This window comes from Pungitius pungitius, unplaced genomic scaffold (assembly GCF_949316345.1).
Source record: "Pungitius pungitius unplaced genomic scaffold, fPunPun2.1 scaffold_29, whole genome shotgun sequence".
Classification (NCBI taxonomy): Eukaryota; Metazoa; Chordata; class Actinopteri; order Perciformes; family Gasterosteidae; genus Pungitius; species Pungitius pungitius.
In genome coordinates this window covers 83,285-104,471 of record NW_026909812.1, presented here as the reverse complement: position 1 = coordinate 104,471, position 21,187 = coordinate 83,285, and the positions used below count along the sequence as shown (strand labels likewise).

At 44.3% G+C, this 21,187-nt stretch overlaps 39 non-coding genes and 5 pseudogenes across 39 annotated transcripts; all 44 read left to right on the top strand.

Annotated features, from left to right (window-relative positions):
* The first annotated feature begins 119 nt into the window (after positions 1 to 119).
* On the top strand, positions 120 to 238 carry LOC134111588 (5S ribosomal RNA). Its single transcript, XR_009944932.1, has one exon. It is a non-coding gene; the product is annotated as a 5S ribosomal RNA (ribosomal RNA).
* Positions 239 to 632: 394 nt separating this feature from the next.
* On the top strand, positions 633 to 751 carry LOC134111442 (5S ribosomal RNA). The gene has a single exon (XR_009944825.1). It is a non-coding gene; the product is annotated as a 5S ribosomal RNA (ribosomal RNA).
* A 394-nt stretch (positions 752 to 1,145) lies between these two features.
* LOC134111173 (5S ribosomal RNA) lies at positions 1,146 to 1,264 on the top strand. The gene has a single exon (XR_009944556.1). It is a non-coding gene; the product is annotated as a 5S ribosomal RNA (ribosomal RNA).
* Positions 1,265 to 1,603: 339 nt separating this feature from the next.
* On the top strand, positions 1,604 to 1,722 carry LOC134111415 (5S ribosomal RNA). The gene has a single exon (XR_009944798.1). It is a non-coding gene; the product is annotated as a 5S ribosomal RNA (ribosomal RNA).
* A 396-nt stretch (positions 1,723 to 2,118) lies between these two features.
* Positions 2,119 to 2,237, top strand: LOC134111586 (5S ribosomal RNA). Its single transcript, XR_009944930.1, has one exon. It is a non-coding gene; the product is annotated as a 5S ribosomal RNA (ribosomal RNA).
* A 339-nt stretch (positions 2,238 to 2,576) lies between these two features.
* Positions 2,577 to 2,695, top strand: LOC134111056 (5S ribosomal RNA). Its single transcript, XR_009944439.1, has one exon. It is a non-coding gene; the product is annotated as a 5S ribosomal RNA (ribosomal RNA).
* Positions 2,696 to 3,091: 396 nt separating this feature from the next.
* LOC134111585 (5S ribosomal RNA) lies at positions 3,092 to 3,210 on the top strand. Its single transcript, XR_009944929.1, has one exon. It is a non-coding gene; the product is annotated as a 5S ribosomal RNA (ribosomal RNA).
* Positions 3,211 to 3,604: 394 nt separating this feature from the next.
* On the top strand, positions 3,605 to 3,723 carry LOC134111440 (5S ribosomal RNA). The gene has a single exon (XR_009944823.1). It is a non-coding gene; the product is annotated as a 5S ribosomal RNA (ribosomal RNA).
* A 394-nt stretch (positions 3,724 to 4,117) lies between these two features.
* On the top strand, positions 4,118 to 4,236 carry LOC134111172 (5S ribosomal RNA). The gene has a single exon (XR_009944555.1). It is a non-coding gene; the product is annotated as a 5S ribosomal RNA (ribosomal RNA).
* Positions 4,237 to 4,575: 339 nt separating this feature from the next.
* On the top strand, positions 4,576 to 4,694 carry LOC134111584 (5S ribosomal RNA). The gene has a single exon (XR_009944928.1). It is a non-coding gene; the product is annotated as a 5S ribosomal RNA (ribosomal RNA).
* A 396-nt stretch (positions 4,695 to 5,090) lies between these two features.
* On the top strand, positions 5,091 to 5,209 carry LOC134111583 (5S ribosomal RNA). Its single transcript, XR_009944927.1, has one exon. It is a non-coding gene; the product is annotated as a 5S ribosomal RNA (ribosomal RNA).
* Positions 5,210 to 5,548: 339 nt separating this feature from the next.
* Positions 5,549 to 5,667, top strand: LOC134111582 (5S ribosomal RNA). The gene has a single exon (XR_009944926.1). It is a non-coding gene; the product is annotated as a 5S ribosomal RNA (ribosomal RNA).
* A 394-nt stretch (positions 5,668 to 6,061) lies between these two features.
* LOC134111581 (5S ribosomal RNA) lies at positions 6,062 to 6,180 on the top strand. The gene has a single exon (XR_009944925.1). It is a non-coding gene; the product is annotated as a 5S ribosomal RNA (ribosomal RNA).
* Positions 6,181 to 6,519: 339 nt separating this feature from the next.
* On the top strand, positions 6,520 to 6,638 carry LOC134111580 (5S ribosomal RNA). The gene has a single exon (XR_009944924.1). It is a non-coding gene; the product is annotated as a 5S ribosomal RNA (ribosomal RNA).
* Positions 6,639 to 6,977: 339 nt separating this feature from the next.
* On the top strand, positions 6,978 to 7,096 carry LOC134111579 (5S ribosomal RNA). The gene has a single exon (XR_009944923.1). It is a non-coding gene; the product is annotated as a 5S ribosomal RNA (ribosomal RNA).
* A 394-nt stretch (positions 7,097 to 7,490) lies between these two features.
* LOC134111578 (5S ribosomal RNA) lies at positions 7,491 to 7,609 on the top strand. The gene has a single exon (XR_009944922.1). It is a non-coding gene; the product is annotated as a 5S ribosomal RNA (ribosomal RNA).
* A 339-nt stretch (positions 7,610 to 7,948) lies between these two features.
* On the top strand, positions 7,949 to 8,067 carry LOC134111731 (5S ribosomal RNA). The gene has a single exon (XR_009945075.1). It is a non-coding gene; the product is annotated as a 5S ribosomal RNA (ribosomal RNA).
* A 396-nt stretch (positions 8,068 to 8,463) lies between these two features.
* On the top strand, positions 8,464 to 8,582 carry LOC134111577 (5S ribosomal RNA). Its single transcript, XR_009944921.1, has one exon. It is a non-coding gene; the product is annotated as a 5S ribosomal RNA (ribosomal RNA).
* A 339-nt stretch (positions 8,583 to 8,921) lies between these two features.
* Positions 8,922 to 9,040, top strand: LOC134111575 (5S ribosomal RNA). Its single transcript, XR_009944919.1, has one exon. It is a non-coding gene; the product is annotated as a 5S ribosomal RNA (ribosomal RNA).
* A 394-nt stretch (positions 9,041 to 9,434) lies between these two features.
* LOC134111574 (5S ribosomal RNA) lies at positions 9,435 to 9,553 on the top strand. The gene has a single exon (XR_009944918.1). It is a non-coding gene; the product is annotated as a 5S ribosomal RNA (ribosomal RNA).
* A 339-nt stretch (positions 9,554 to 9,892) lies between these two features.
* Positions 9,893 to 10,011, top strand: LOC134111573 (5S ribosomal RNA). Its single transcript, XR_009944917.1, has one exon. It is a non-coding gene; the product is annotated as a 5S ribosomal RNA (ribosomal RNA).
* A 339-nt stretch (positions 10,012 to 10,350) lies between these two features.
* On the top strand, positions 10,351 to 10,469 carry LOC134111191 (5S ribosomal RNA). The gene has a single exon (XR_009944573.1). It is a non-coding gene; the product is annotated as a 5S ribosomal RNA (ribosomal RNA).
* Positions 10,470 to 10,863: 394 nt separating this feature from the next.
* LOC134111475 (5S ribosomal RNA) lies at positions 10,864 to 10,982 on the top strand (annotated as a pseudogene).
* A 398-nt stretch (positions 10,983 to 11,380) lies between these two features.
* Positions 11,381 to 11,499, top strand: LOC134111572 (5S ribosomal RNA). Its single transcript, XR_009944916.1, has one exon. It is a non-coding gene; the product is annotated as a 5S ribosomal RNA (ribosomal RNA).
* A 339-nt stretch (positions 11,500 to 11,838) lies between these two features.
* On the top strand, positions 11,839 to 11,957 carry LOC134111571 (5S ribosomal RNA). The gene has a single exon (XR_009944915.1). It is a non-coding gene; the product is annotated as a 5S ribosomal RNA (ribosomal RNA).
* Positions 11,958 to 12,296: 339 nt separating this feature from the next.
* LOC134111570 (5S ribosomal RNA) lies at positions 12,297 to 12,415 on the top strand. The gene has a single exon (XR_009944914.1). It is a non-coding gene; the product is annotated as a 5S ribosomal RNA (ribosomal RNA).
* A 339-nt stretch (positions 12,416 to 12,754) lies between these two features.
* Positions 12,755 to 12,873, top strand: LOC134111569 (5S ribosomal RNA). Its single transcript, XR_009944913.1, has one exon. It is a non-coding gene; the product is annotated as a 5S ribosomal RNA (ribosomal RNA).
* Positions 12,874 to 13,267: 394 nt separating this feature from the next.
* On the top strand, positions 13,268 to 13,386 carry LOC134111473 (5S ribosomal RNA; annotated as a pseudogene).
* A 398-nt stretch (positions 13,387 to 13,784) lies between these two features.
* On the top strand, positions 13,785 to 13,903 carry LOC134111568 (5S ribosomal RNA). The gene has a single exon (XR_009944912.1). It is a non-coding gene; the product is annotated as a 5S ribosomal RNA (ribosomal RNA).
* A 339-nt stretch (positions 13,904 to 14,242) lies between these two features.
* On the top strand, positions 14,243 to 14,361 carry LOC134111567 (5S ribosomal RNA). Its single transcript, XR_009944911.1, has one exon. It is a non-coding gene; the product is annotated as a 5S ribosomal RNA (ribosomal RNA).
* A 339-nt stretch (positions 14,362 to 14,700) lies between these two features.
* On the top strand, positions 14,701 to 14,819 carry LOC134111566 (5S ribosomal RNA). Its single transcript, XR_009944910.1, has one exon. It is a non-coding gene; the product is annotated as a 5S ribosomal RNA (ribosomal RNA).
* A 339-nt stretch (positions 14,820 to 15,158) lies between these two features.
* On the top strand, positions 15,159 to 15,277 carry LOC134111564 (5S ribosomal RNA). The gene has a single exon (XR_009944908.1). It is a non-coding gene; the product is annotated as a 5S ribosomal RNA (ribosomal RNA).
* A 394-nt stretch (positions 15,278 to 15,671) lies between these two features.
* On the top strand, positions 15,672 to 15,790 carry LOC134111472 (5S ribosomal RNA; annotated as a pseudogene).
* Positions 15,791 to 16,186: 396 nt separating this feature from the next.
* Positions 16,187 to 16,305, top strand: LOC134111194 (5S ribosomal RNA). Its single transcript, XR_009944576.1, has one exon. It is a non-coding gene; the product is annotated as a 5S ribosomal RNA (ribosomal RNA).
* A 339-nt stretch (positions 16,306 to 16,644) lies between these two features.
* On the top strand, positions 16,645 to 16,763 carry LOC134111563 (5S ribosomal RNA). Its single transcript, XR_009944907.1, has one exon. It is a non-coding gene; the product is annotated as a 5S ribosomal RNA (ribosomal RNA).
* Positions 16,764 to 17,102: 339 nt separating this feature from the next.
* On the top strand, positions 17,103 to 17,221 carry LOC134111562 (5S ribosomal RNA). The gene has a single exon (XR_009944906.1). It is a non-coding gene; the product is annotated as a 5S ribosomal RNA (ribosomal RNA).
* A 394-nt stretch (positions 17,222 to 17,615) lies between these two features.
* LOC134111471 (5S ribosomal RNA) lies at positions 17,616 to 17,734 on the top strand (annotated as a pseudogene).
* Positions 17,735 to 18,132: 398 nt separating this feature from the next.
* LOC134111561 (5S ribosomal RNA) lies at positions 18,133 to 18,251 on the top strand. Its single transcript, XR_009944905.1, has one exon. It is a non-coding gene; the product is annotated as a 5S ribosomal RNA (ribosomal RNA).
* A 339-nt stretch (positions 18,252 to 18,590) lies between these two features.
* LOC134111560 (5S ribosomal RNA) lies at positions 18,591 to 18,709 on the top strand. The gene has a single exon (XR_009944904.1). It is a non-coding gene; the product is annotated as a 5S ribosomal RNA (ribosomal RNA).
* Positions 18,710 to 19,048: 339 nt separating this feature from the next.
* LOC134111559 (5S ribosomal RNA) lies at positions 19,049 to 19,167 on the top strand. Its single transcript, XR_009944903.1, has one exon. It is a non-coding gene; the product is annotated as a 5S ribosomal RNA (ribosomal RNA).
* Positions 19,168 to 19,506: 339 nt separating this feature from the next.
* On the top strand, positions 19,507 to 19,625 carry LOC134111558 (5S ribosomal RNA). Its single transcript, XR_009944902.1, has one exon. It is a non-coding gene; the product is annotated as a 5S ribosomal RNA (ribosomal RNA).
* Positions 19,626 to 19,964: 339 nt separating this feature from the next.
* On the top strand, positions 19,965 to 20,083 carry LOC134111557 (5S ribosomal RNA). The gene has a single exon (XR_009944901.1). It is a non-coding gene; the product is annotated as a 5S ribosomal RNA (ribosomal RNA).
* Positions 20,084 to 20,422: 339 nt separating this feature from the next.
* On the top strand, positions 20,423 to 20,541 carry LOC134111556 (5S ribosomal RNA). Its single transcript, XR_009944900.1, has one exon. It is a non-coding gene; the product is annotated as a 5S ribosomal RNA (ribosomal RNA).
* A 394-nt stretch (positions 20,542 to 20,935) lies between these two features.
* Positions 20,936 to 21,054, top strand: LOC134111470 (5S ribosomal RNA; annotated as a pseudogene).
* Positions 21,055 to 21,187: the final 133 nt, after the last annotated feature.

Below are 21,187 nucleotides of genomic sequence, written 5' to 3'. Positions count from 1 at the left end.
GTTCCCTTCAGGTTTTAGGAACCTCTCTTGCCAATGCTAAGAACTGCTTCAATTTTAGAAAAAGAAACTTCTGATTATCTTTGACACGTTTTAAAGGATTAGGAAAAAGATGAAAAGCAGCTTACGGCCATACCTCTCTGGTTCCGCCCGATCTCGTCTGATCTCGGAAGCTAAGCAGAGCAGGGCCTGGTTAGTACCTGGATGGAAGACCGCCTGGGAATCCCAGGTGCCGTAAGCTTTTTCACTTCTCTCTGAAAGCTGCAGAGCGCCGCAGATTGTACACCTACAAATTACAAAAAGTATATCACATTGTTGAAGAGATGCATGTTTATTGTTGTTTTAACGTTGGATATGAAAGGCATTTAGACAATATTATCAAACATGATTCCGTTTCATGGTTGCTAAATTAGTGTTGATCAACATTTAACAATTGGCATACTTTTGTTTGTAATTTAGCCGTTGAAATACAGGTGCTAACCAAACATGTTAGATTTACCAGTGAAGAAAAGTAAAGTTCCCTTTAGGTTTTAGGAACCTCTCTTGCCAATGCTAAGAACTGCTTCAATTTTAGAAAAAGAAACTTCTGATTATCTTTGACACGTTTTAAAGGATTAGGAAAAAGTTGAAAAGCAGCTTACCGCCATACCTCTCTGGTACCGCCCGATCTCGTCTGATCTCGGAAGCTAAGCAGAGCAGGGCCTGGTTAGTACCTGGATGGAAGACCGCCTGGGAATCCCAGGTGCCCTAAGCTTTTTCACTTCTCTCTGAAAGCTGCAGAGCGCCGCAGATTGTACACCTACAAATTACAAAAAGTATATCACATTGTTGAAGAGATGCATGTTTATTGTTGTTTTAACGTTGGATATGAAAGGCATTTAGACAATATTATCAAACATGATTCCGTTTCATGGTTGCTAAATTAGTGTTGATCAACATTTAACAATTGGCATACTTTTGTTTGTAATTTAGCCGTTGAAATACAGTTGCTAACCAAACATGTTAGATTTACCAGTGAAGAAAAGTAAAGTTCCCTTCAGGTTTTAGGAACCTCTCTTGCCAATGCTAAGAACTGCTTCAATTTTAGAAAAAGAAACTTCTGATTATCTTTGACACGTTTTAAAGGATTAGGAAAAAGATAAAAAGCAGCTTACGGCCATACTTCTCTGGTTCCGCCCGATCTCGTCTGATCTCGGAAGCTAAGCAGAGCAGGGCCTGGTTAGTACCTGGATGGAAGACCGCCTGGGAATCCCAGGTGCCGTAAGCTTTTTCACTTCTCTCTCTGAAAGCCGCCCAGCGCCGTAGCTTGTACACCTACACAATTGTAAAAAGTTGATCACATTGTAGAAGAGATGCAATAGGAAGAAGATGAAAGGTGGCTTACGTCCATACCATCGTCAGGCCATTTGAGGTGGCGGGGACTGCAATGGCCATCCACCGATTGGCTGGGACTCCTGGGCGGGTCTTCTCTAGTCCATCCAATTTTCGCCATAGGATGTCACAGCCTTCTTTGCATACCCTTATTTAACCCACACAAAGATGCCAACGGCAGGCGTGACATAATTTTTTGACGCATTATAAAGGATTAGGAAAAAGATAAAAAGCAGCTTACGGCCATACCTCTCTGGTTCCGCCCGATCTCGTCTGATCTCGGAAGCTAAGCAGAGCAGGGCCTGGTTAGTACCTGGATCGAAGACCGCCTGGGAATCCCAGGTGCCGTAAGCTTTTTCACTTCTCTCACCGAAAGCCGCCGAGCGCCGCAGATTGTACACCTACAAATTACAAAAAGTATATCACATTGTTGAAGAGATGCATGTTTATTGTTGTTTTAACGTTGGATATGAAAGGCATTTAGACAATATTATCAAACATGATTCCGTTTCATGGTTGCTAAATTAGTGTTGATCAACATTTAACAATTGGCATACTTTTGTTTGTAATTTAGCCGTTGAAATACAGGTGCTAACCAAACATGTTAGATTTACCAGTGAAGAAAAGTAAAGTTCCCTTCAGGTTTTAGGAACCTCTCTTGCCAATGCTAAGAACTGCTTCAATTTTAGAAAAAGAAACTTCTGATTATCTTTGACACGTTTTAAAGGATTAGGAAAAAGATGAAAAGCAGCTTACGGCCATACCTCTCTGGTTCCGCCCGATCTCGTCTGATCTCGGAAGCTAAGCAGAGCAGGGCCTGGTTAGTACCTGGATGGAAGACCGCCTGGGAATCCCAGGTGCCGTAAGCTTTTTCACTTCTCTCTCCGAAAGCCGCCCACCGCCGCAGATTGTACACCTTCACAATTGTAAAAAGTATTTCACATTGTAGAAGAGATGCAATAGGAAGAAGATGAAAGGTGGCTTACGTCCATACCATCGTCAGGCCATTTGAGGTGGCGGGGACTGCAATGGCCATCCACCGATTGGCTGGGACTCCTGGGCGGGTCTTCTCTAGTCCATCCAATTTTCGCCATAGGATGTCACAGCCTTCTTTGCATACCCTTATTTAACCCACACAAAGATGCCAACGGCAGGCGTGACATAATTTTTTGACGCATTATAAAGGATTAGGAAAAAGATAAAAAGCAGCTTACGGCCATACCTCTCTGGTTCCGCCCGATCTCGTCTGATCTCGGAAGCTAAGCAGAGCGGGGCCTGGTTAGTACCTGGATGGAAGACCGCCTGGGAATCCCAGGTGCCGTAAGCTTTTTCACTTCTCTCACCGAAAGCCGCCGAGCGCCGCAGATTGTACACCTACAAATTACAAAAAGTATATCACATTGTTGAAGAGATGCATGTTTAGTGTTGTTTTAACGTTGCATATGAAAGGAAATTAGACAATATTATCCAAAATGATTCCGTTTCATGATTGCTAAATTAGTGTTGATCAACATTTTACGATTGGCATACTATTGTTTGTAATTTAGCCGTTGAAATACAGGTGCTAACCAAACATGTTAGATTTACCAGTGAAGAAAAGTAAAGTTCCCTTCAGGTTTTAGGAACCTCTCTTGCCAATGCTAAGAACTGCTTCAATTTTAGAAAAAGAAACTTCTGATTATCTTTGACACGTTTTAAAGGATTAGGAAAAAGATGAAAAGCAGCTTACGGCCATACCTCTCTGGTTCCGCCCGATCTCGTCTGATCTCGGAAGCTAAGCAGAGCAGGGCCTGGTTAGTACCTGGATGGAAGACCGCCTGGGAATCCCAGGTGCCGTAAGCTTTTTCACTTCTCTCTGAAAGCTGCAGAGCGCCGCAGATTGTACACCTACAAATTACAAAAAGTATATCACATTGTTGAAGAGATGCATGTTTATTGTTGTTTTAACGTTGGATATGAAAGGCATTTAGACAATATTATCAAACATGATTCCGTTTCATGGTTGCTAAATTAGTGTTGATCAACATTTAACAATTGGCATACTTTTGTTTGTAATTTAGCCGTTGAAATACAGGTGCTAACCAAACATGTTAGATTTACCAGTGAAGAAAAGTAAAGTTCCCTTTAGGTTTTAGGAACCTCTCTTGCCAATGCTAAGAACTGCTTCAATTTTAGAAAAAGAAACTTCTGATTATCTTTGACACGTTTTAAAGGATTAGGAAAAAGTTGAAAAGCAGCTTACCGCCATACCTCTCTGGTACCGCCCGATCTCGTCTGATCTCGGAAGCTAAGCAGAGCAGGGCCTGGTTAGTACCTGGATGGAAGACCGCCTGGGAATCCCAGGTGCCCTAAGCTTTTTCACTTCTCTCTGAAAGCTGCAGAGCGCCGCAGATTGTACACCTACAAATTACAAAAAGTATATCACATTGTTGAAGAGATGCATGTTTATTGTTGTTTTAACGTTGGATATGAAAGGCATTTAGACAATATTATCAAACATGATTCCGTTTCATGGTTGCTAAATTAGTGTTGATCAACATTTAACAATTGGCATACTTTTGTTTGTAATTTAGCCGTTGAAATACAGTTGCTAACCAAACATGTTAGATTTACCAGTGAAGAAAAGTAAAGTTCCCTTCAGGTTTTAGGAACCTCTCTTGCCAATGCTAAGAACTGCTTCAATTTTAGAAAAAGAAACTTCTGATTATCTTTGACACGTTTTAAAGGATTAGGAAAAAGATAAAAAGCAGCTTACGGCCATACTTCTCTGGTTCCGCCCGATCTCGTCTGATCTCGGAAGCTAAGCAGAGCAGGGCCTGGTTAGTACCTGGATGGAAGACCGCCTGGGAATCCCAGGTGCCGTAAGCTTTTTCACTTCTCTCTCTGAAAGCCGCCCAGCGCCGTAGCTTGTACACCTACACAATTGTAAAAAGTTGATCACATTGTAGAAGAGATGCAATAGGAAGAAGATGAAAGGTGGCTTACGTCCATACCATCGTCAGGCCATTTGAGGTGGCGGGGACTGCAATGGCCATCCACCGATTGGCTGGGACTCCTGGGCGGGTCTTCTCTAGTCCATCCAATTTTCGCCATAGGATGTCACAGCCTTCTTTGCATACCCTTATTTAACCCACACAAAGATGCCAACGGCAGGCGTGACATAATTTTTTGACGCATTATAAAGGATTAGGAAAAAGATAAAAAGCAGCTTACGGCCATACCTCTCTGGTTCCGCCCGATCTCGTCTGATCTCGGAAGCTAAGCAGAGCAGGGCCTGGTTAGTACCTGGATGGAAGACCGCCTGGGAATCCCAGGTGCCGTAAGCTTTTTCACTTCTCTCTGAAAGCTGCAGAGCGCCGCAGATTGTACACCTACAAATTACAAAAAGTATATCACATTGTTGAAGAGATGCATGTTTAGTGTTGTTTTAACGTTGGATATGAAAGGGAATTAGACAATATTATCCAAAATGATTCCGTTTCATGGTTGCTAAATTAGTGTTGATCAACATTTAACAATTGGCATACTTTTGTTTGTAATTTAGCCGTTGAAATACAGGTGCTAACCCAACATGTTAGAATTGCCAGTGAAGAAAAGTAAAGTTACCTTCAGGTTTTAGAAACCTCTCTTGCCAATCCTAAGAACTGCTTCAATTTTAGAAAAAGAAACTCTTCTGATTATCTTTGACGCATTATAAAGGATTAGGAAAAAGATAAAAAGCAGCTTACGGCCATACCTCTCTGGTTCCGCCCGATCTCGTCTGATCTCGGAAGCTAAGCAGAGCAGGGCCTGGTTAGTACCTGGATGGAAGACCGCCTGGGAATCCCAGGTGCCGTAAGCTTTTTCACTTCTCTCTCCGAAAGCCGCCCACCGCCGCAGATTGTACACCTTCACAATTGTAAAAAGTATTTCACATTGTAGAAGAGATGCAATAGGAAGAAGATGAAAGGTGGCTTACGTCCATACCATCGTCAGGCCATTTGAGGTGGCGGGGACTGCAATGGCCATCCACCGATTGGCTGGGACTCCTGGGCGGGTCTTCTCTAGTCCATCCAATTTTCGCCATAGGATGTCACAGCCTTCTTTGCATACCCTTATTTAACCCACACAAAGATGCCAACGGCAGGCGTGACATAATTTTTTGACGCATTATAAAGGATTAGGAAAAAGATAAAAAGCAGCTTACGGCCATACCTCTCTGGTTCCGCCCGATCTCGTCTGATCTCGGAAGCTAAGCAGAGCAGGGCCTGGTTAGTACCTGGATGGAAGACCGCCTGGGAATCCCAGGTGCCGTAAGCTTTTTCACTTCTCTCTGAAAGCTGCAGAGCGCCGCAGATTGTACACCTACAAATTACAAAAAGTATATCACATTGTTGAAGAGATGCATGTTTAGTGTTGTTTTAACGTTGCATATGAAAGGAAATTAGACAATATTATCCAAAATGATTCCGTTTCATGATTGCTAAATTAGTGTTGATCAACATTTAACAATTGGCATACTTTTGTTTGTAATTTAGCCGTTGAAATACAGGTGCTAACCAAACATGTTAGATTTACCAGTGAAGAAAAGTAAAGTTCCCTTTAGGTTTTAGGAACCTCTCTTGCCAATGCTAAGAACTGCTTCAATTTTAGAAAAAGAAACTTCTGATTATCTTTGACACGTTTTAAAGGATTAGGAAAAAGTTGAAAAGCAGCTTACGGCCATACCTCTCTGGTTCCGCCCGATCTCGTCTGATCTCGGAAGCTAAGCAGAGCAGGGCCTGGTTAGTACCTGGATGGAAGACCGCCTGGGAATCCCAGGTGCCGTAAGCTTTTTCACTTCTCTCTCTGAAAGCCGCCCAGCGACGTAGCTTGTACACCTACACAATTGTAAAAAGTTGATCACATTGTAGAAGAGATGCAATAGGAAGAAGATGAAAGGTGGCTTACGTCCATACCATCGTCAGGCCATTTGAGGTGGCGGGGACTGCAATGGCCATCCACCGATTGGCTGGGACTCCTGGGCGGGTCTTCTCTAGTCCATCCAATTTTCGCCATAGGATGTCACAGCCTTCTTTGCATACCCTTATTTAACCCACACAAAGATGCCAACGGCAGGCGTGACATAATTTTTTGACGCATTATAAAGGATTAGGAAAAAGATAAAAAGCAGCTTACGGCCATACCTCTCTGGTTCCGCCCGATCTCGTCTGATCTCGGAAGCTAAGCAGAGCAGGGCCTGGTTAGTACCTGGATGGAAGACCGCCTGGGAATCCCAGGTGCCGTAAGCTTTTTCACTTCTCTCTCTGAAAGCCGCCCAGCGCCGTAGCTTGTACACCTACACAATTGTAAAAAGTTTATCACATTGTAGAAGAGATGCAATAGGAAGAAGATGAAAGGTGGCTTACGTCCATACCATCATCAGGCCATTTGAGGTGGCGGGGACTGCAATGGCCATCCACCGATTGGCTGGGACTCCTGGGCGGGTCTTCTCTAGTCCATCCAATTTTCGCCATAGGATGTCACAGCCTTCTTTGCATACCCTTATTTAACCCACACAAAGATGCCAACGGCAGGCGTGACATAATTTTTTGACGCATTATAAAGGATTAGGAAAAAGATAAAAAGCAGCTTACGGCCATACCTCTCTGGTTCCGCCCGATCTCGTCTGATCTCGGAAGCTAAGCAGAGCAGGGCCTGGTTAGTACCTGGATGGAAGACCGCCTGGGAATCCCAGGTGCCGTAAGCTTTTTCACTTCTCTCTGAAAGCTGCAGAGCGCCGCAGATTGTACACCTACAAATTACAAAAAGTATATCACATTGTTGAAGAGATGCATGTTTAGTGTTGTTTTAACGTTGGATATGAAAGGAAATTAGACAATATTATCCAAAATGATTCCGTTTCATGATTGCTAAATTGGTGTTGATCAACATTTTACGATTGGCATACTATTGTTTGTAATTTAGCCGTTGAAATACAGGTGCTAACCAAACATGTTAGATTTACCAGTGAAGAAAAGTAAAGTTACCTTCAGGTTTTAGGAACCTCTCTTGCCAATGCTAAGAACTGCTTCAATTTTAGAAAAAGAAACTTCTGATTATCTTTGACACGTTTTAAAGGATTAGGAAAAAGATAAAAAGCAGCTTACGGCCATACCTCTCTGGTTCCGCCCGATCTCGTCTGATCTCGGAAGCTAAGCAGAGCAGGGCCTGGTTAGTACCTGGATGGAAGACCGCCTGGGAATCCCAGGTGCCGTAAGCTTTTTCACTTCTCTCTCCGAAAGCCGCCCACCGCCGCAGATTGTACACCTTCACAATTGTAAAAAGTATTTCACATTGTAGAAGAGATGCAATAGGAAGAAGATGAAAGGTGGCTTACGTCCATACCATCGTCAGGCCATTTGAGGTGGCGGGGACTGCAATGGCCATCCACCGATTGGCTGGGACTCCTGGGCGGGTCTTCTCTAGTCCATCCAATTTTCGCCATAGGATGTCACAGCCTTCTTTGCATACCCTTATTTAACCCACACAAAGATGCCAACGGCAGGCGTGACATAATTTTTTGACGCATTATAAAGGATTAGGAAAAAGATAAAAAGCAGCTTACGGCCATACCTCTCTGGTTCCGCCCGATCTCGTCTGATCTCGGAAGCTAAGCAGAGCTGGGCCTGGTTAGTACCTGGATGGAAGACCGCCTGGGAATCCCAGGTGCCGTAAGCTTTTTCACTTCTCTCACCGAAAGCCGCCGAGCGCCGCAGATTGTACACCTACAAATTACAAAAAGTATATCACATTGTTGAAGAGATGCATGTTTAGTGTTGTTTTAACGTTGCATATGAAAGGCATTTAGACAATATTATCAAACATGATTCCGTTTCATGGTTGCTAAATTAGTGTTGATCAACATTTAACAATTGGCATACTTTTGTTTGTAATTTAGCCGTTGAAATACAGGTGCTAACCAAACATGTTAGATTTACCAAAGAAGAAAAGTAAAGTTCCCTTTAGGTTTTAGGAACCTCTCTTGCCAATGCTAAGAACTGCTTCAATTTTAGAAAAAGAAACTTCTGATTATCTTTGACACGTTTTAAAGGATTAGGAAAAAGATGAAAAGCAGCTTACGGCCATACCTCTCTGGTTCCGCCCGATCTCGTCTGATCTCGGAAGCTAAGCAGAGCAGGGCCTGGTTAGTACCTGGATGGAAGACCGCCTGGGAATCCCAGGTGCCGTAAGCTTTTTCACTTCTCTCTCTGAAAGCCGCCCAGCGCCGTAGCTTGTACACCTACACAATTGTAAAAAGTTGATCACATTGTAGAAGAGATGCAATAGGAAGAAGATGAAAGGTGGCTTACGTCCATACCATCGTCAGGCCATTTGAGGTGGCGGGGACTGCAATGGCCATCCACCGATTGGCTGGGACTCCTGGGCGGGTCTTCTCTAGTCCATCCAATTTTCGCCATAGGATGTCACAGCCTTCTTTGCATACCCTTATTTAACCCACACAAAGATGCCAACGGCAGGCGTGACATAATTTTTTGACGCATTATAAAGGATTAGGAAAAAGATAAAAAGCAGCTTACGGCCATACCTCTCTGGTTCCGCCCGATCTCGTCTGATCTCGGAAGCTAAGCAGAGCAGGGCCTGGTTAGTACCTGGATGGAAGACCGCCTGGGAATCCCAGGTGCCGTAAGCTTTTTCACTTCTCTCTGAAAGCTGCAGAGCGCCGCAGATTGTACACCTACAAATTACAAAAAGTATATCACATTGTTGAAGAGATGCATGTTTAGTGTTGTTTTAACGTTGCATATGAAAGGAAATTAGACAATATTATCCAAAATGATTCCGTTTCATGATTGCTAAATTAGTGTTGATCAACATTTAACAATTGGCATACTTTTGTTTGTAATTTAGCCGTTGAAATACAGGTGCTAACCAAACATGTTAGATTTACCAGTGAAGAAAAGTAAAGTTCCCTTTAGGTTTTAGGAACCTCTCTTGCCAATGCTAAGAACTGCTTCAATTTTAGAAAAAGAAACTTCTGATTATCTTTGACACGTTTTAAAGGATTAGGAAAAAGTTGAAAAGCAGCTTACGGCCATACCTCTCTGGTTCCGCCCGATCTCGTCTGATCTCGGAAGCTAAGCAGAGCAGGGCCTGGTTAGTACCTGGATGGAAGACCGCCTGGGAATCCCAGGTGCCGTAAGCTTTTTCACTTCTCTCTCTGAAAGCCGCCCAGCGACGTAGCTTGTACACCTACACAATTGTAAAAAGTTGATCACATTGTAGAAGAGATGCAATAGGAAGAAGATGAAAGGTGGCTTACGTCCATACCATCGTCAGGCCATTTGAGGTGGCGGGGACTGCAATGGCCATCCACCGATTGGCTGGGACTCCTGGGCGGGTCTTCTCTAGTCCATCCAATTTTCGCCATAGGATGTCACAGCCTTCTTTGCATACCCTTATTTAACCCACACAAAGATGCCAACGGCAGGCGTGACATAATTTTTTGACGCATTATAAAGGATTAGGAAAAAGATAAAAAGCAGCTTACGGCCATACCTCTCTGGTTCCGCCCGATCTCGTCTGATCTCGGAAGCTAAGCAGAGCAGGGCCTGGTTAGTACCTGGATGGAAGACCGCCTGGGAATCCCAGGTGCCGTAAGCTTTTTCACTTCTCTCTCTGAAAGCCGCCCAGCGCCGTAGCTTGTACACCTACACAATTGTAAAAAGTTTATCACATTGTAGAAGAGATGCAATAGGAAGAAGATGAAAGGTGGCTTACGTCCATACCATCATCAGGCCATTTGAGGTGGCGGGGACTGCAATGGCCATCCACCGATTGGCTGGGACTCCTGGGCGGGTCTTCTCTAGTCCATCCAATTTTCGCCATAGGATGTCACAGCCTTCTTTGCATACCCTTATTTAACCCACACAAAGATGCCAACGGCAGGCGTGACATAATTTTTTGACGCATTAAAAAGGATTAGGAAAAAGATAAAAAGCAGCTTACGGCCATACCTCTCTGGTTCCGCCCGATCTCGTCTGATCTTGGAAGCTAAGCAGAGCAGGGCCTGGTTAGTACCTGGATGGAAGACCGCCTGGGAATCCCAGGTGCCGTAAGCTTTTTCACTTCTCTCTGAAAGCTGCAGAGCGCCGCAGATTGTACACCTACAAATTACAAAAAGTATATCACATTGTTGAAGAGATGCATGTTTAGTGTTGTTTTAACGTTGGATATGAAAGGAAATTAGACAATATTATCCAAAATGATTCCGTTTCATGATTGCTAAATTGGTGTTGATCAACATTTTACGATTGGCATACTATTGTTTGTAATTTAGCCGTTGAAATACAGGTGCTAACCAAACATGTTAGATTTACCAGTGAAGAAAAGTAAAGTTACCTTCAGGTTTTAGGAACCTCTCTTGCCAATGCTAAGAACTGCTTCAATTTTAGAAAAAGAAACTTCTGATTATCTTTGACACGTTTTAAAGGATTAGGAAAAAGATAAAAAGCAGCTTACAGCCATACCTCTCTGGTTCCGCCCGATCTCGTCTGATCTCGGAAGCTAAGCAGAGCGGGTGCTGGTTAGTACCTGGATGGAAGACCGCCTGGGAATCCCAGGTGCCGTAAGCTTTTTCACTTCTCTCACCGAAAGCCGCCGAGCGCCGCAGATTGTACACCTACAAATTACAAAAAGTATATCACATTGTTGAAGAGATGCATGTTTAGTGTTGTTTTAACGTTGGATATGAAAGGCAATTAGACAATATAATCCAAAATGATTCCGTTTCATGGTTGCTAAATTAGTGTTGATCAACATTTAACAATTGGCATACTTTTGTTTGTAATTTAGCCGTTGAAATACAGGTGCTAACCCAACATGTTAGAATTGCCAGTGAAGAAAAGTAAAGTTACCTTCAGGTTTTAGAAACCTCTCTTGCCAATCCTAAGAACTGCTTCAATTTTAGAAAAAGAAACTCTTCTGATTATCTTTGACGCATTATAAAGGATTAGGAAAAAGATAAAAAGCAGCTTACGGCCATACCTCTCTGGTTCCGCCCGATCTCGTCTGATCTCGGAAGCTAAGCAGAGCAGGGCCTGGTTAGTACCTGGATGGAAGACCGCCTGGGAATCCCAGGTGCCGTAAGCTTTTTCACTTCTCTCTCCGAAAGCCGCCCACCGCCGCAGATTGTACACCTTCACAATTGTAAAAAGTATTTCACATTGTAGAAGAGATGCAATAGGAAGAAGATGAAAGGTGGCTTACGTCCATACCATCGTCAGGCCATTTGAGGTGGCGGGGACTGCAATGGCCATCCACCGATTGGCTGGGACTCCTGGGCGGGTCTTCTCTAGTCCATCCAATTTTCGCCATAGGATGTCACAGCCTTCTTTGCATACCCTTATTTAACCCACACAAAGATGCCAACGGCAGGCGTGACATAATTTTTTGACGCATTATAAAGGATTAGGAAAAAGATAAAAAGCAGCTTACGGCCATACCTCTCTGGTTCCGCCCGATCTCGTCTGATCTCGGAAGCTAAGCAGAGCAGGGCCTGGTTAGTACCTGGATGGAAGACCGCCTGGGAATCCCAGGTGCCGTAAGCTTTTTCACTTCTCTCTCTGAAAGCCGCCCAGCGACGTAGCTTGTACACCTACACAATTGTAAAAAGTTGATCACATTGTAGAAGAGATGCAATAGGAAGAAGATGAAAGGTGGCTTACGTCCATACCATCGTCAGGCCATTTGAGGTGGCGGGGACTGCAATGGCCATCCACCGATTGGCTGGGACTCCTGGGCGGGTCTTCTCTAGTCCATCCAATTTTCGCCATAGGATGTCACAGCCTTCTTTGCATACCCTTATTTAACCCACACAAAGATGCCAACGGCAGGCGTGACATAATTTTTTGACGCATTATAAAGGATTAGGAAAAAGATAAAAAGCAGCTTACGGCCATACCTCTCTGGTTCCGCCCGATCTCGTCTGATCTCGGAAGCTAAGCAGAGCAGGGCCTGGTTAGTACCTGGATGGAAGACCGCCTGGGAATCCCAGGTGCCGTAAGCTTTTTCACTTCTCTCTCTGAAAGCCGCCCAGCGCCGTAGCTTGTACACCTACACAATTGTAAAAAGTTTATCACATTGTAGAAGAGATGCAATAGGAAGAAGATGAAAGGTGGCTTACGTCCATACCATCATCAGGCCATTTGAGGTGGCGGGGACTGCAATGGCCATCCACCGATTGGCTGGGACTCCTGGGCGGGTCTTCTCTAGTCCATCCAATTTTCGCCATAGGATGTCACAGCCTTCTTTGCATACCCTTATTTAACCCACACAAAGATGCCAACGGCAGGCGTGACATAATTTTTTGACGCATTATAAAGGATTAGGAAAAAGATAAAAAGCAGCTTACGGCCATACCTCTCTGGTTCCGCCCGATCTCGTCTGATCTCGGAAGCTAAGCAGAGCAGGGCCTGGTTAGTACCTGGATGGAAGACCGCCTGGGAATCCCAGGTGCCGTAAGCTTTTTCACTTCTCTCTGAAAGCTGCAGAGCGCCGCAGATTGTACACCTACAAATTACAAAAAGTATATCACATTGTTGAAGAGATGCATGTTTAGTGTTGTTTTAACGTTGGATATGAAAGGAAATTAGACAATATTATCCAAAATGATTCCGTTTCATGATTGCTAAATTGGTGTTGATCAACATTTTACGATTGGCATACTATTGTTTGTAATTTAGCCGTTGAAATACAGGTGCTAACCAAACATGTTAGATTTACCAGTGAAGAAAAGTAAAGTTACCTTCAGGTTTTAGGAACCTCTCTTGCCAATGCTAAGAACTGCTTCAATTTTAGAAAAAGAAACTTCTGATTATCTTTGACACGTTTTAAAGGATTAGGAAAAAGATAAAAAGCAGCTTACAGCCATACCTCTCTGGTTCCGCCCGATCTCGTCTGATCTCGGAAGCTAAGCAGAGCGGGTGCTGGTTAGTACCTGGATGGAAGACCGCCTGGGAATCCCAGGTGCCGTAAGCTTTTTCACTTCTCTCACCGAAAGCCGCCGAGCGCCGCAGATTGTACACCTACAAATTACAAAAAGTATATCACATTGTTGAAGAGATGCATGTTTAGTGTTGTTTTAACGTTGGATATGAAAGGCAATTAGACAATATAATCCAAAATGATTCCGTTTCATGGTTGCTAAATTAGTGTTGATCAACATTTAACAATTGGCATACTTTTGTTTGTAATTTAGCCGTTGAAATACAGGTGCTAACCCAACATGTTAGAATTGCCAGTGAAGAAAAGTAAAGTTACCTTCAGGTTTTAGAAACCTCTCTTGCCAATCCTAAGAACTGCTTCAATTTTAGAAAAAGAAACTCTTCTGATTATCTTTGACGCATTATAAAGGATTAGGAAAAAGATAAAAAGCAGCTTACGGCCATACCTCTCTGGTTCCGCCCGATCTCGTCTGATCTCGGAAGCTAAGCAGAGCAGGGCCTGGTTAGTACCTGGATGGAAGACCGCCTGGGAATCCCAGGTGCCGTAAGCTTTTTCACTTCTCTCTCCGAAAGCCGCCCACCGCCGCAGATTGTACACCTTCACAATTGTAAAAAGTATTTCACATTGTAGAAGAGATGCAATAGGAAGAAGATGAAAGGTGGCTTACGTCCATACCATCGTCAGGCCATTTGAGGTGGCGGGGACTGCAATGGCCATCCACCGATTGGCTGGGACTCCTGGGCGGGTCTTCTCTAGTCCATCCAATTTTCGCCATAGGATGTCACAGCCTTCTTTGCATACCCTTATTTAACCCACACAAAGATGCCAACGGCAGGCGTGACATAATTTTTTGACGCATTATAAAGGATTAGGAAAAAGATAAAAAGCAGCTTACGGCCATACCTCTCTGGTTCCGCCCGATCTCGTCTGATCTCGGAAGCTAAGCAGAGCAGGGCCTGGTTAGTACCTGGATGGAAGACCGCCTGGGAATCCCAGGTGCCGTAAGCTTTTTCACTTCTCTCTCTGAAAGCCGCCCAGCGACGTAGCTTGTACACCTACACAATTGTAAAAAGTTGATCACATTGTAGAAGAGATGCAATAGGAAGAAGATGAAAGGTGGCTTACGTCCATACCATCGTCAGGCCATTTGAGGTGGCGGGGACTGCAATGGCCATCCACCGATTGGCTGGGACTCCTGGGCGGGTCTTCTCTAGTCCATCCAATTTTCGCCATAGGATGTCACAGCCTTCTTTGCATACCCTTATTTAACCCACACAAAGATGCCAACGGCAGGCGTGACATAATTTTTTGACGCATTATAAAGGATTAGGAAAAAGATAAAAAGCAGCTTACGGCCATACCTCTCTGGTTCCGCCCGATCTCGTCTGATCTCGGAAGCTAAGCAGAGCAGGGCCTGGTTAGTACCTGGATGGAAGACCGCCTGGGAATCCCAGGTGCCGTAAGCTTTTTCACTTCTCTCTCTGAAAGCCGCCCAGCGCCGTAGCTTGTACACCTACACAATTGTAAAAAGTTTATCACATTGTAGAAGAGATGCAATAGGAAGAAGATGAAAGGTGGCTTACGTCCATACCATCGTCAGGCCATTTGAGGTGGCGGGGACTGCAATGGCCATCCACCGATTGGCTGGGACTCCTGGGCGGGTCTTCTCTAGTCCATCCAATTTTCGCCATAGGATGTCACAGCCTTCTTTGCATACCCTTATTTAACCCACACAAAGATGCCAACGGCAGGCGTGACATAATTTTTTGACGCATTATAAAGGATTAGGAAAAAGATAAAAAGCAGCTTACGGCCATACCTCTCTGGTTCCGCCCGATCTCGTCTGATCTCGGAAGCTAAGCAGAGCAGGGCCTGGTTAGTACCTGGATGGAAGACCGCCTGGGAATCCCAGGTGCCGTAAGCTTTTTCACTTCTCTCTGAAAGCTGCAGAGCGCCGCAGATTGTACACCTACAAATTACAAAAAGTATATCACATTGTTGAAGAGATGCATGTTTAGTGTTGTTTTAACGTTGGATATGAAAGGAAATTAGACAATATTATCCAAAATGATTCCGTTTCATGATTGCTAAATTGGTGTTGATCAACATTTTACGATTGGCATACTATTGTTTGTAATTTAGCCATTGAAATACAGGTGCTAACCAAACATGTTAGATTTACCAGTGAAGAAAAGTAAAGTTACCTTCAGGTTTTAGGAACCTCTCTTGCCAATGCTAAGAACTGCTTCAATTTTAGAAAAAGAAACTTCTGATTATCTTTGACACGTTTTAAAGGATTAGGAAAAAGATAAAAAGCAGCTTACAGCCATACCTCTCTGGTTCCGCCCGATCTCGTCTGATCTCGGAAGCTAAGCAGAGCGGGTGCTGGTTAGTACCTGGATGGAAGACCGCCTGGGAATCCCAGGTGCCGTAAGCTTTTTCACTTCTCTCACCGAAAGCCGCCGAGCGCCGCAGATTGTACACCTACAAATTACAAAAAGTATATCACATTGTTGAAGAGATGCATGTTTAGTGTTGTTTTAACGTTGGATATGAAAGGCAATTAGACAATATAATCCAAAATGATTCCGTTTCATGGTTGCTAAATTAGTGTTGATCAACATTTAACAATTGGCATACTTTTGTTTGTAATTTAGCCGTTGAAATACAGGTGCTAACCCAACATGTTAGAATTGCCAGTGAAGAAAAGTAAAGTTACCTTCAGGTTTTAGAAACCTCTCTTGCCAATGCTAAGAACTGCTTCAATTTTAGAAAAAGAAACTTCTGATTATCTTTGACACGTTTTAAAGGATTAGGAAAAAGTTGAAAAGCAGCTTACGGCCATACCTCTCTGGTTCCTTCCGATCTCGTCTGATCTCGGAAGCTAAGCAGAGCAGGGCCTGGTTAGTACCTGGATGGAAGACCGCCTGGGAATCCCAGGTGCCGTAAGCTTTTTCACTTCTCTCTCTGAAAGCCGCCCAGCGACGTAGCTTGTACACCTACACAATTGTAAAAAGTTGATCACATTGTAGAAGAGATGCAATAGGAAGAAGATGAAAGGTGGCTTACGTCCATACCATCGTCAGGCCATTTGAGGTGGCGGGGACTGCAATGGCCATCCACCGATTGGCTGGGACTCCTGGGCGGGTCTTCTCTAGTCCATCCAATTTTCGCCATAGGATGTCACAGCCTTCTTTGCATACCCTTATTTAACCCACACAAAGATGCCAACGGCAGGCGTGACATAATTTTTTGACGCATTATAAAGGATTAGGAAAAAGATAAAAAGCAGCTTACGGCCATACCTCTCTGGTTCCGCCCGATCTCGTCTGATCTCGGAAGCTAAGCAGAGCAGGGCCTGGTTAGTACCTGGATGGAAGACCGCCTGGGAATCCCAGGTGCCGTAAGCTTTTTCACTTCTCTCTCTGAAAGCCGCCCAGCGCCGTAGCTTGTACACCTACACAATTGTAAAAAGTTGATCACATTGTAGAAGAGATGCAATAGGAAGAAGATGAAAGGTGGCTTACGTCCATACCATCGTCAGGCCATTTGAGGTGGCGGGGACTGCAATGGCCATCCACCGATTGGCTGGGACTCCTGGGCGGGTCTTCTCTAGTCCATCCAATTTTCGCCATAGGATGTCACAGCCTTCTTTGCATACCCTTATTTAACCCACACAAAGATGCCAACGGCAGGCGTGACATAATTTTTTGACGCATTATAAAGGATTAGGAAAAAGATAAAAAGCAGCTTACGGCCATACCTCTCTGGTTCCGCCCGATCTCGTCTGATCTCGGAAGCTAAGCAGAGCAGGGCCTGGTTAGTACCTGGATGGAAGACCGCCTGGGAATCCCAGGTGCCGTAAGCTTTTTCACTTCTCTCTGAAAGCTGCAGAGCGCCGCAGATTGTACACCTACAAATTACAAAAAGTATATCACATTGTTGAAGAGATGCATGTTTAGTGTTGTTTTAACGTTGGATATGAAAGGAAATTAGACAATATTATCCAAAATGATTCCGTTTCATGATTGCTAAATTGGTGTTGATCAACATTTTACGATTGGCATACTATTGTTTGTAATTTAGCCGTTGAAATACAGGTGCTAACCAAACATGTTAGATTTACCAGTGAAGAAAAGTAAAGTTACCTTCAGGTTTTAGGAACCTCTCTTGCCAATGCTAAGAACTGCTTCAATTTTAGAAAAAGAAACTTCTGATTATCTTTGACACGTTTTAAAGGATTAGGAAAAAGATAAAAAGCAGCTTACAGCCATACCTCTCTGGTTCCGCCCGATCTCGTCTGATCTCGGAAGCTAAGCAGAGCGGGTGCTGGTTAGTACCTGGATGGAAGACCGCCTGGGAATCCCAGGTGCCGTAAGCTTTTTCACTTCTCTCACCGAAAGCCGCCGAGCGCCGCAGATTGTACACCTACAAATTACAAAAAGTATATCACATTGTTGAAGAGATGCATGTTTAGTGTTGTTTTAACGTTGGATATGAAAGGCAATTAGACAATATAATCCAAAATGATTCCGTTTCATGGTTGCTAAATTAGTGTTGATCAACATTTAACAATTGGCATACTTTTGTTTGTAATTTAGCCGTTGAAATACAGGTGCTAACCCAACATGTTAGAATTGCCAGTGAAGAAAAGTAAAGTTACCTTCAGGTTTTAGAAACCTCTCTTGCCAATCCTAAGAACTGCTTCAATTTTAGAAAAAGAAACTCTTCTGATTATCTTTGACGCATTATAAAGGATTAGGAAAAAGATAAAAAGCAGCTTACGGCCATACCTCTCTGGTTCCGCCCGATCTCGTCTGATCTCGGAAGCTAAGCAGAGCAGGGCCTGGTTAGTACCTGGATGGAAGACCGCCTGGGAATCCCAGGTGCCGTAAGCTTTTTCACTTCTCTCTCCGAAAGCCGCCCACCGCCGCAGATTGTACACCTTCACAATTGTAAAAAGTATTTCACATTGTAGAAGAGATGCAATAGGAAGAAGATGAAAGGTGGCTTACGTCCATACCATCGTCAGGCCATTTGAGGTGGCGGGGACTGCAATGGCCATCCACCGATTGGCTGGGACTCCTGGGCGGGTCTTCTCTAGTCCATCCAATTTTCGCCATAGGATGTCACAGCCTTCTTTGCATACCCTTATTTAACCCACACAAAGATGCCAACGGCAGGCGTGACATAATTTTTTGACGCATTATAAAGGATTAGGAAAAAGATAAAAAGCAGCTTACGGCCATACCTCTCTGGTTCCGCCCGATCTCGTCTGATCTCGGAAGCTAAGCAGAGCAGGGCCTGGTTAGTACCTGGATGGAAGACCGCCTGGGAATCCCAGGTGCCGTAAGCTTTTTCACTTCTCTCTCTGAAAGCCGCCCAGCGACGTAGCTTGTACACCTACACAATTGTAAAAAGTTGATCACATTGTAGAAGAGATGCAATAGGAAGAAGATGAAAGGTGGCTTACGTCCATACCATCGTCAGGCCATTTGAGGTGGCGGGGACTGCAATGGCCATCCACCGATTGGCTGGGACTCCTGGGCGGGTCTTCTCTAGTCCATCCAATTTTCGCCATAGGATGTCACAGCCTTCTTTGCATACCCTTATTTAACCCACACAAAGATGCCAACGGCAGGCGTGACATAATTTTTTGACGCATTATAAAGGATTAGGAAAAAGATAAAAAGCAGCTTACGGCCATACCTCTCTGGTTCCGCCCGATCTCGTCTGATCTCGGAAGCTAAGCAGAGCAGGGCCTGGTTAGTACCTGGATGGAAGACCGCCTGGGAATCCCAGGTGCCGTAAGCTTTTTCACTTCTCTCTCTGAAAGCCGCCCAGCGCCGTAGCTTGTACACCTACACAATTGTAAAAAGTTTATCACATTGTAGAAGAGATGCAATAGGAAGAAGATGAAAGGTGGCTTACGTCCATACCATCGTCAGGCCATTTGAGGTGGCGGGGACTGCAATGGCCATCCACCGATTGGCTGGGACTCCTGGGCGGGTCTTCTCTAGTCCATCCAATTTTCGCCATAGGATGTCACAGCCTTCTTTGCATACCCTTATTTAACCCACACAAAGATGCCAACGGCAGGCGTGACATAATTTTTTGACGCATTATAAAGGATTAGGAAAAAGATAAAAAGCAGCTTACGGCCATACCTCTCTGGTTCCGCCCGATCTCGTCTGATCTCGGAAGCTAAGCAGAGCAGGGCCTGGTTAGTACCTGGATGGAAGACCGCCTGGGAATCCCAGGTGCCGTAAGCTTTTTCACTTCTCTCTCTGAAAGCCGCCCAGCGCCGTAGCTTGTACACCTACACAATTGTAAAAAGTTGATCACATTGTAGAAGAGATGCAATAGGAAGAAGATGAAAGGTGGCTTACGTCCATACCATCGTCAGGCCATTTGAGGTGGCGGGGACTGCAATGGCCATCCACCGATTGGCTGGGACTCCTGGGCGGGTCTTCTCTAGTCCATCCAATTTTCGCCATAGGATGTCACAGCCTTCTTTGCATACCCTTATTTAACCCACACAAAGATGCCAACGGCAGGCGTGACATAATTTTTTGACGCATTATAAAGGATTAGGAAAAAGATAAAAAGCAGCTTACGGCCATACCTCTCTGGTTCCGCCCGATCTCGTCTGATCTCGGAAGCTAAGCAGAGCAGGGCCTGGTTAGTACCTGGATGGAAGACCGCCTGGGAATCCCAGGTGCCGTAAGCTTTTTCACTTCTCTCTCTGAAAGCCGCCCAGCGCCGTAGCTTGTACACCTACACAATTGTAAAAAGTTTATCACATTGTAGAAGAGATGCAATAGGAAGAAGATGAAAGGTGGCTTACGTCCATACCATCGTCAGGCCATTTGAGGTGGCGGGGACTGCAATGGCCATCCACCGATTGGCTGGGACTCCTGGGCGGGTCTTCTCTAGTCCATCCAATTTTCGCCATAGGATGTCACAGCCTTCTTTGCATACCCTTATTTAACCCACACAAAGATGCCAACGGCAGGCGTGACATAATTTTTTGACGCATTATAAAGGATTAGGAAAAAGATAAAAAGCAGCTTACGGCCATACCTCTCTGGTTCCGCCCGATCTCGTCTGATCTCGGAAGCTAAGCAGAGCAGGGCCTGGTTAGTACCTGGATGGAAGACCGCCTGGGAATCCCAGGTGCCGTAAGCTTTTTCACTTCTCTCTGAAAGCTGCAGAGCGCCGCAGATTGTACACCTACAAATTACAAAAAGTATATCACATTGTTGAAGAGATGCATGTTTAGTGTTGTTTTAACGTTGGATATGAAAGGAAATTAGACAATATTATCCAAAATGATTCCGTTTCATGATTGCTAAATTGGTGTTGATCAACATTTTACGATTGGCATACTATTGTTTGTAATTTAGCCATTGAAATACAGGTGCTAACCAAACATGTTAGATTTACCAGTGAAGAAAAGTAAAGTTACCTTCAGGTTTTAGGAACCTCTCTTGCCAATGCTAAGAACTGCTTCAATTTTAGAAAAAGAAACTTCTGATTATCTTTGACACGTTTTAAAGGATTAGGAAAAAGATAAAAAGCAGCTTACAGCCATACCTCTCTGGTTCCGCCCGATCTCGTCTGATCTCGGAAGCTAAGCAGAGCGGGTGCTGGTTAGTACCTGGATGGAAGACCGCCTGGGAATCCCAGGTGCCGTAAGCTTTTTCACTTCTCTCACCGAAAGCCGCCGAGCGCCGCAGATTGTACACCTACAAATTACAAAAAGTATATCACATTGTTGAAGAGATGCATGTTTAGTGTTGTTTTAACGTTGGATATGAAAGGCAATTAGACA